Raw genomic sequence first — 10,194 nt, forward strand, 5'->3', positions numbered from 1 at the left:
GCTGCAGCGGCGGCCTAACCCAGGGGGGGCCCTGGGCTGCCGGCTGCCATGGCGGCGCGCTGACCCAGGGGACGCCCTGGGCTGCTGGCAGCCGCTGCTGCTGGCAGCTCAGACTCCCTCTCTGTCCCAGAAGCAGCTGCTGCTCAACCATTTAAAAAAAAATTGGGGGGCACCGCTTTTTGGCACCCCCAAATCTTGGCGCCCTAGGCAACTGCCTAGTCTGCCTAAATGGTTGCACCGGCCCTGCAGTGGATTTATACCAAGGTAAAACTGGAGCAGTTGGGAGGAGAATCAGACCCCTAGTTTGTAAGAGCTAAAGCACTAGTTCAGAAATTTTGAACTGAGCACTGTGCTGGTTTGACATATTAGCTTCATCCTTATGTAGTTTATATCCTCTGTACTGAAATTATTCCATCAATCGTTGTCACACCTCAATTCTGTGCATTTGCTATTGTGGTTCCTCTTCTCAAAATTCAGTCTTGGGGAGGATGTAACACTCTAGTAAATTATAGAAACCAGGGAATATATTGTTTGTCAAAAGTTTAAATGATTTCTGTCTTAAAAATTGGATTCTGTAGTTGTGAAACATTTTCTTCCTCCTCTTCCCACCTTTCACATCAAATGCCATTCAGCTGCCGCTAAATATACAGCTAAAATCTATAACTATAATTCCAAAGTCATTAAATACTACCATCTTTAACGCTCCTTTAAAATTCCTCTGATACACTGATATTTTAAAACCCCTTAACACTCAGTTAGTACATATCTCCATAAAGCTGTGCAGGCATTATAGCTACTTCTACCCTTGTAATCAGAAATAGTTCTCCAATTTACTTCTATCAGACCCTATGCTACCTGCACATATGCAGCACATAATTATTTCCCTTGCTCTAATGCGTCAACTTCTGTCCCAAGGTATGCACACTCAACTGCAACTGATTTTAGTGTGCGATGTATATGCATATATCTTATGGATAGAATGCAGCCCACTGTATTTATATACATTCATACGTCACAAAACATATACACACACATATCTGTGGGCCTTATGTTCTACTCCTTTACACTGATTTTATGCTGGTGTAACACCACTGAAGCAAATATAAACACACTTTGGCGGAATGGAGAATCTGGCCCTATATGGATACATATTACACATGCTGTGTAAATGATTTTCCAAGTACGCTTTTTCAAATTTATTTCAATAATTTACTGTGAAAGTGTGAAAATGCTAGTGACTGTTTCCTGTATAGAATTAAATGTGAAAATGTATCCAGTTAAAAGTCTAGATGAAAGTTACACATGGTATATATAAAAATCATCTTACAGGTGCTGCTCCCATTGAAATCAATGGGAATTTCACTATTGATTTCTATGGTTGCAGCAAATCAGACCCACAGGTAATAAGCAAAGGATAAAGCCCAGACTGGGAGTTAGGCTCCTAAATACCTTTGAAGATCTAGGCCTGAATGCCTGATCCAAAGTCCACTGAAATCAATGGAAGATCCCCAATGACTTCAAAGGGTTTGGGCTCTTGGCTTAAATCCTATAATTTTTACTACATTCTTAATGGAGAAAGGATGCCTGAGAAAGAATTTAGGCTGCAATCCTGCATTGTGATCCGCACAGACATCTGTTGCATCTGCAGGGAGCCCCACTGTCTTAAATGGGGTTCTGTCTGCAAGGATCACTATGCACTGTTACAGCCTTTGTCAAAAAACCCCAGCAACTCTGAATACAGGCTTCAGGATATGTCTCTGAAAGAATGTTGCTTTGCTAAAATGATACTATTAGACTGATAAAAACTATGGTCAACCTTTTTAAAACTGGGTGCCTAAATCCACATTTAGGCAGTTAAATAAAGACAATCTGATTTTCAGAGGTGTTGGGCACCTGCAGGTCCCAGTAAAGTCAGAGAGTCTGCTTATACGAGGATATAATAAAAATTGAATAAAGATGTCCAGATTTGGTCCATAAATATGAATTTAATTTTCTTTTGCTTTTCTTTGCTTTCTAGAAGGTGTTCTAAAGTGGAAACAATGATGCCTACATGATTTGCTTCCATGTAAAGTCCAGTTAAATTACTATTAATCTTTTGAAAGCATAGAGTTGCAAATATTTTGCTCTATGGTGTTGCGTTTATTTGTATGAAAAATACTATGTATTTGAAATCTACCTTTGCTGTCAAACACTCTCTGAATAATAAAGACTCCCTATGTGTAAGAATTACAGCACTTCCTTTATGTTTCTACCCTAAGAAGAAGTTGTTCTACTAACAGCCAAAATAACCAATAATATCCTGATCCATCCAAAATGTCTATGGTGACTTTCCAAGCTGGTAAGTTCTAAAAGAACTTTGTTTTCCCAAGAGGAGCTACTTGGCAGAAAAGTTGGCATGTGGCAAATGAATCTACCCAATGCATTTAAAAAAATATAACCAGAACTTCAGCTGCAAATGCCTTCTTTGTTCTACAGTGCAGAATTCTACTTATCTAGATGGGGAAATCTGGCAAATTTCCCATGTAGACAATCCCTTCGATTATTTAAAGTTCTCACCTATACTGTGCATCAAGAGGTGTTACTCCAGCTCTTTCCTGAGTTACTGGTTGTGAGGAGTTAATGGCCCATGCAATAATACTCGGGATTGGCTGGCAGCATTTTTCTCAGGAAAAGAGTCTGAGGAGTCAGGTGGTGAAATCCTGGCTCTATTGAAGTCAATGGCAAAACTCCTATTGTTTTCAGTGAACTAAGGATTTCACACTGCCCTTGTGCAGGTGGCAGCACAAGATGCCGAACATTTCTATGCCTGCTAAAGTGAGGGATTTTTTTCCCCGTACAATGTTATTTAGTCCAATCAAGTGATTGGAAATTACCTGAGCAGCAACTGTTTTGGCTGGATCTATTATACTGAGATCTGTTCTATTGAATGTTTGGAGAATGACTCATACCCAGGTCACACAAAACAGAAAATGGGAGAAATATTTTTGAAGATTAAAAACTAGCAAAAACGTAACTTGCTGTTTAAACTTTTTGTGCACTTTACTCCCCTGTAACATAAATACATAATAAAATAAACTGTTTAATAGGATACATTTTTCAGATATGTCTGTGGGCTTTAATTTCATTATTTTGCCTTTCCTTAAGATTTGATATCTAAGAAATTGGTGTAATTTTAGTCAAGGATTTTTATGTTTTTTTCCTCTTTTCAGAATTAGAGCTATCAAGGAAGATTGAATGACAAAACATATGCACAATTAAATATATACTTGGCATTGCAGATTTATTGTATAAAATTCAAATGAAAAAGCTGTCTGGTGCATTGCTGTTAAGTGGCAAGGAAGACCAAAGTGTGGGAGTAGCATCTGTAGTTTTTTTTTCTCATGAGCTATTAGGTCTGATCTACACCTAACACTTAGGTCAAACCAGGTACGTTGCTTAGGGGTGTGAAAAATTTACACCCCTGGCTGAGAAATGTAATTAAGGAGACCTAAGCCCCAATGTAGCCACATCTATGTTGACCAAAGAATTTTTCTATCAATCTAGCTAAGGCCTCTTGAGAGGGTGGAGTTACTACGGGGACAGAAAACTCCTTCTGTTGCTGTTGCTGCAAGTGTCTACACTATAGCAGGGTAGCTGCAACACTGCTGTGCTTGTTGTGTAGATATACCCTTAGAGCTCACTTAGTTTAGATTACTACATACTCTTCCACTTTGGGAGGAGATTAACAGATTCTGGCTTCCCAAACTCTTCAGAGCAAGACTGATAGCCACGGAACAGGTAGCTTGTTCATATTTGATGGCCATCTTCAAGGAAGGAACCAAAGAAATGATGATCTGCAGAACTGTTAGTTTTTATGGTTAGGCATAACAAAGGAGAATCCACCTATAATAACAGAGATAAGAAAACAGAATGTATTATTATTTGTATTATGATAGCACTCACAGTGTGCATGCCCAGACTCTGTTCTGAAGAATTTACTATTAAAGGCCTCAGTCCTGCAAGTTATTTTGTGTAGGCAGACTACTGCCTCTGCTGATTCTCTTTATCTAGACTAGGATTTGAAAGATGTTACCTGACGTGTTAATTAACACGTGTTCGCTAACCCAAGTTCAGAGACTAATGTAAGCAAGGCACTCTCTCTTGGGCTACACTAGGCTGTTAACAAATTAGCTAATTTAATATATATGTTAACACTTTTCAAATTCCAATCTAGATAAAAATACAGAGTTTCCACATAGGTGTAGGAATTTGCCTAGAGCAACTTACCTTATCAGGGCATATGATAACATGGCACAAAAACACTATGCCTTTTTTCCCTTTCAACAAATTATTAGATTTTGATTTTCACATAAAGGTAGCACAACATTCATTCTTACTACCATCACCACCACCTTTTTGCTTGTTTGTTTGGAGTAGATCCTATTGAAAGTAGAGCTGGGCCCAAACAAAATCACTGGATCCAAACTTTCCCACATTTTACAAAAGTTTGGATTGGGACTGAAATTTGCATTAGGAGTCCACCTATAATTACAAGTGCTGAGCAGCCTGCCTCTGCGAATAAGGGATCCAAAAACGTCTTTTTCCAGCACAGACAAAAAGCAACTCTGTCTCATTTTGATAAAATATTTAAAATTATTATCTATTTCCTATAACTTTGCACAAGTATTACATATGTCATATGTTGGCCGACTATCTGAGGCAGAACTGTAAGCCGCAACATTAAATCAATGTCCAAAAGCGCAGATAAAGATGGATGAGGGAGGAAGAAAAAAAAAAGTCTCCTTCGAGCCGGAATCGAACCAGCGACCTAAGGATTCCCGGAAGCAACTCCTCTACAGTCCTCCGCTCTACCAGCTGAGCTATCGAAGGAACACGAAAAGTCGCCACCCCAGTTCCACACTAGAGCTGAGAGAATCGGCGTTAACGTAGCGCGTGCGCAAACCGTTTTGCTCGTGCTGCAAGGCGCATGCGCATGACCTCTGAGCGGGTCTAGTGACGCCGGGCGATGCGCCAGGTGGTGCCGTCTGGGCTCTCCTCAAAGACCCGGGATGAGCACTAGTCGCTCCCGGGTGGGGTCCCTGCGCCTTCCTAGGGCTGTACTTGTATCTGCAGCGCTCGGTCTGGGGTGGAGGGGGGTGATGGTTTGGCCGTTGCACCACAGGATGTCCAGGGTGGATAAGGGGGGAGGGTGTAGTAGGAGTATCGTTCCTCATCCTCTTACTTGATAGTCAGATATTTTTCGTTTTAGGCGGGGGCCAGTGGCGCAATGGATAACGCGTCTGACTACGGATCAGAAGATTGTAGGTTCGACTCCTGCCTGGCTCGGCCGCGTGTATTTTGTTCTGTCTGAAGAAAGGCACTCAATTTTACAAGCTTATTAAAGAAACACTTGTTTTAAATATGAGGAGGAAACACATAGTTGTTTGGCTGAACAGCCGTGCTACCTTTATGCCTGCATCTCCCACAGAACTCCCAGCTCACAATTTAACGGTGACCTAAAATAGAACTGGTAAATTGGACTTGCAAGACATACTCAAGTATTTTTACCCCATTTATAGTTAACCTTTTGAAATAATTATAAATGTACATTCTTTCAAACAAATTCAGGGATTGCATAATGAGCTGTGAAAGGTGAACATTTTAAAAGCATACCAGATCCCTCTAGAACAGTCAACTGCCTAAGAGCGACACTTCTTATTGGGAAATGTAGGGGAAAACATGGGCTTCTTAAAGGTAGCAGTTAAAAAAACACTAACATGGAAACTCTTGGCCTAATAGAAAATGAAAACTAGGAACATGTATTGTTAAAAACAAAAGTATTGCTTTTCAGGCAGCAACGACCTATTAAACTTCACCTACAAGAGGTGAATTCTGGGTTTCATTTTTCCCCCAGCTATTTTATGAAAATAAATGTTTTTAGGCCAGATCCTAAAAAAGTATAGGTCTATTCATTGACTGATCTTTGATCTGGCCTATCATCTTTAATTAAACAAAGTATAGCTGGAAATAATTAGGTCTGGAAATCCAGTAAGCGATATTCATGTGATAAATTATTTTCCATGGTGATGATTTGCTATACTTTAGAAATATCAGACCATTTTATATACTTACGAACCAGCAGTTTACTTTTTCATTCCTAGACCCCCCCATTCACTATCTGATCTTTGTTTTATGTTATGAACATTACTATAAGAAGTCTAGTTAATACAGAAGTAGTTTGCAAATTATTTTTGTTTATTGCCCCTGACCTATCCCTGACTTTTACTAAAAATAACTGACAAAATGTGGAGGGTTCAGCACCTACTATTGCTTAGGGGTTCCCCACAGTGGCTGAGTGTGCAAGGGTCTCCCCTGTCACCTATGATAGCTCAGAGCTGCAGGGCCAGCAGCTTAGAGCTCCAGGCCCCTGCTGCCTACTATGGCTGGGAAATGTGGGGTACCCTGTTGCCTCATGGCTTGGAGATAAGGCCCAGGGCTAGAGCAGAAAATGTCACAGATTCTGTGACAAAATCTTAGTCTTAATTCTAAGATATATTTAAAGCATATGTGAGATTTTCAGTATGTTTAAAGAAGAATCATTTTTGATCAGGAAGCTAACATAATTGAAATGGTAAGAAATACTCAAAATACCAAATATTTGTAGATTTAATAAAGTTTTCCATAAATTTACAGTGAACAAGCCCCAATATCAGTAATAAATGTTGCAGTTAGAGCTTTGGTTTTAGCACTCTATCATCTTTACATCAAGATCATAGCTTTTTTTTCTTTTACAACTTTAGTAAATTGTCCTACAGTACTAAGTGAAGTATCATTATCTGAATAGAACAGAACTCTCACTCCAGAGTAAGCCATGCTACAGATAGAAGAAAATACTATGAAGTAGTTTGGATTGGCAGGCTCTCTGATTTACTGCATGTCCACAAAACCCAATTCAAGTATTTATAACTTCATAAAATTATTTTTTCAAATTCTCTTGACTTATTCATTGGGAACTTGTGCTGCTGGATTTGAATATGTGATGGCTGCACTATGAAACTGTAACTGTAAAGGGGAAAAATGCCAAATTTAAAATGAAAAAGGGCAAGTTTCTTTACAAAAGAGAAACTAAAAAGCAGCAGAAAGTATTTTACAGAAACCAAAAGATTTTCCAGTGGCCTGATACCAAGAACAGGAAGCTTCAGGTCAGAAGGAGAGGTTTGGGGTTTTTAAGATTGTTGTGGAGTGAAACTAGTAAATTATAATAAAAGTCATTCTGGAACGTTAGCTATAACAGCAGTTTCTCCCAGGAAAGCTGTAATCGATTAGTAAAGTACCAGAAAGAAAATGATTCAGGAGATTTGTTTTACAGAAAAGAACACCCGAGCCAGGCAGGAGTCGAACCTACAATCTTCTGATCCGTAGTCAGACGCGTTATCCATTGCGCCACTGGCCCTGAACGTTGTTTGGTTTGGGAATAGAGAGATATATAGTATTATTTCTACCCAAACTACTAAATATGGTATTAGGGTAACACTGTACAGAGGCCAGGTCTGTATTACAAACTTACATCAGTAGAACTACATTACTCCTGATCGATTCAGTTATACCAACTTAATCCCCGGTGTAAAGAGTGCTATGTTGACAGGAGAAACCCTCCATCAACATAGCTATCACTGCTTGCTAAGGTGGATTAACTAGAAGACGCTCTCCTGTTGGTGTCTTTGTTGCAGCTGTGCTGAGCCAGCATTTTAAGTTTAAACCTGCCTTTACGGTGAATAATGTAGCAAGTAGAGCTGGAGGGAGCAGGAAGAGCTAGAGGATACTTATATAATATCAAAAGCGTGGAAGGTTATTTAAAGGCAAATATGAGATCAGCTCTTTGCAGAGCTTGCAATCTAAACAGCTGATCTTACAGAGGGGTCTGCAATTATGCTGATATTGATAAAGTGATATGACCCCCACCTACTGTGAGCACCGTTATACTGATATAAAACTGTTTTGTAGTGGTATAGCATTTCCATATGGAAAGAGCAATAACTATACTGGCATAAGTCACCACTACAACCATGTCTATGGTAGGGCTTTGACTGGTATATTGGTAAGTAGTTATACCACTACAAAAGCTGCATAGGCCAGGCCTTACTCCCACCCAGAAATCCGTGGAAACCCAATGGATACTGCACAGCAGTAAGGGCTCTTCCCTCAGAGGACGGGACACAGTGAAAGGCAAGTGCTAAAACAACGGTCTGCACGTGAGAATTTGGAGCCATGATTTAGAAAAACCTGCCTGGACACACATTTGCCAACTCTGTGGGGCAGATGAAAACATGGGCCCTGCAAAGCCAAGAAGGGGGACGAAGACAGAGCTGAGCTGTGGAGAAGCAAAGGCCGCACTGGCCAGGATAGAGGGATACTGCCGGGGCAGGGGGGCTCTCAGACAATACAGCGCAGGAGCCAACAAAACATCCGGCCTAGGGACAGAGGAAACATGGGGGCAGGGAAAGAGCCGCGAGAGCTTAGGGGAGGAGGCAGAGCCTGGGCTCTCCGTCTTCCCTCAGTTTTCCCGCCCCTGCGGAAGCGCGCTCAGGAGCCGCAGGTGCAGGACTCGCTGGGCCCGGGATGCAGTTAGTGAGTCTGACCACGCGCCGAGCGGAGCCCCTGGCAAGTAGCGGCCCTTACTCCTGGTGCGTCTGCTCCATCTTGCACCGCTCACTTGTAGTGCGCATGGTCACAGTTAGAATTCGCTCTTGTAAGACTCTTGTTTGTATCTGAGGAAGCATATCCCATGTCCCTTCGATAGCTCAGCTGGTAGAGCGGAGGACTGTAGAGGAGCTGCCTGCGGGAATCCTTAGGTCGCTGGTTCGATTCCGGCTCGAAGGAGACTGAGATTTTTTTTTTTTTCTCTTCATATTTTGAACGGTTTTGTTCGCAAGATTCAGTTTCTAAAGGAAGAAGTTGGCGCGCGGAAACCGCCCCAGCGCAGGTAGTATCTCTGGCCAGGCTACTGCCTGTCCTGCCACCGAACTGGGAACCAGGTGCGTGGCCAGGTGGGTCTTGCCTGGTCACTAGCCACGCTCAGGCAGGGGCGGGCCAGGCTAAAGCAGCGTGACCCACCTCTCCCGCCGGGGGCGTTTATCCACCTCTTTCCTTTCAGCGCTATGGCCCTGAGGAGCTTTGCTGAACGGGCTGCAGAGGAGCAGGCCCTTGGGTGATTTCAGCCTGCGGGGGTTTCTTGTTACTGTGATTAGTTTTGTTACAGCGCTAGAACTATACATGGTGCATTACCAAAATAGCCAGGTTGTGATTAGTTAGTCTGTGACCTAGAAATCTAGCTAGAACTAGATCGTCTTGCCTGGCTGTATCCAGCACAGTGGTAAAGAATCCCCTTCATAGTCATTTATAATTTGTCTAATACAAATTATGCCCCCCAAAATCATCTTCTTTCCATCCCCAGATATGGTAATAATGTGCCAGCTGTCACCCAAGTAACAGTAAGTGGCTGTGCATGACGCTACATAGTTTTTGTACCAGCACACTTATTTTGGCTAGTTTGTGGTGTTTACTGAAATAGTTATACTCAGGGCCGGCTCCAAGCACCAGCAAAGGAAGCAGGTGCTTGGGGCGGCCGATGGAAAGGGGCGGCACACATCTGGGTCTTAGGTAGCAATTCGTCGGCGGGTCCCTCAGTCCCTCTCCAAGCGAAGGACCCACTGCCAAATTGCCTCCAAAGAATGAAGTGGCGCAGTTGAGCTGCTGCCGAAGTGCTGCCGATCGCAGCTTTATCTTTTTTTTTGTTTTCCTGCTTCGCCACTTGCGGCGGCAAAAAAGCTGGAGCCGGCCCTGGTTATACTGTATAACTTCTGCAGCTAGAGGTGTAATTTCCAGCTCAAGTAGATATATATGTGCTAGCTTTGATTAAGCTAGCATGCTAAAAATAGCCTGCGTGGGTCACAGTATAGGTTAGCCACTAGAGTATGTAGTTACGGTCCTGAATGGGATTGTACCTGGGACAGCCAGCCTGTCTCACTGCCTTCACAGCCACATGCATATATGTGCTCAGGCTGGAAATTACATCTCCAGCTCAAGGGTAGACATATCCTCATTCCCTGTGGTGGTAGGGCTTCCAACCTGATTTTGCTATTCACAGAAGCCCCAGGAGAGAGCAACCCCTAATAGCAGCTGGGAGGGAAACCACCCACAAAATACACCTGGTTT

The 10,194-nt window shown here is 42.2% G+C and overlaps 4 non-coding genes across 4 annotated transcripts; 2 read left to right on the plus strand and 2 right to left on the minus strand.

Annotated features, from left to right (window-relative positions):
* Positions 1-4,779: 4,779 nt before the first annotated feature.
* On the minus strand, positions 4,780-4,869 carry TRNAY-GUA (transfer RNA tyrosine (anticodon GUA)). The gene is given in 2 exon segments: positions 4,780-4,815; positions 4,833-4,869. It is a non-coding gene; the product is annotated as a tRNA-Tyr (tRNA).
* A 383-nt stretch (positions 4,870-5,252) lies between these two features.
* TRNAR-ACG (transfer RNA arginine (anticodon ACG)) lies at positions 5,253-5,325 on the plus strand. The gene has a single exon. It is a non-coding gene; the product is annotated as a tRNA-Arg (tRNA).
* A 2,034-nt stretch (positions 5,326-7,359) lies between these two features.
* Positions 7,360-7,432, minus strand: TRNAR-ACG (transfer RNA arginine (anticodon ACG)). Its single transcript has one exon. It is a non-coding gene; the product is annotated as a tRNA-Arg (tRNA).
* A 1,337-nt stretch (positions 7,433-8,769) lies between these two features.
* Positions 8,770-8,859, plus strand: TRNAY-GUA (transfer RNA tyrosine (anticodon GUA)). Its single transcript is given in 2 exon segments — positions 8,770-8,806; positions 8,824-8,859. It is a non-coding gene; the product is annotated as a tRNA-Tyr (tRNA).
* The last annotated feature ends 1,335 nt before the right edge of the window (positions 8,860-10,194 follow it).

Source organism: Chelonoidis abingdonii, chromosome 2 (genome assembly GCF_003597395.2).
Source record: "Chelonoidis abingdonii isolate Lonesome George chromosome 2, CheloAbing_2.0, whole genome shotgun sequence".
NCBI lineage: Eukaryota > Metazoa > Chordata > Testudines > Testudinidae > Chelonoidis > Chelonoidis abingdonii.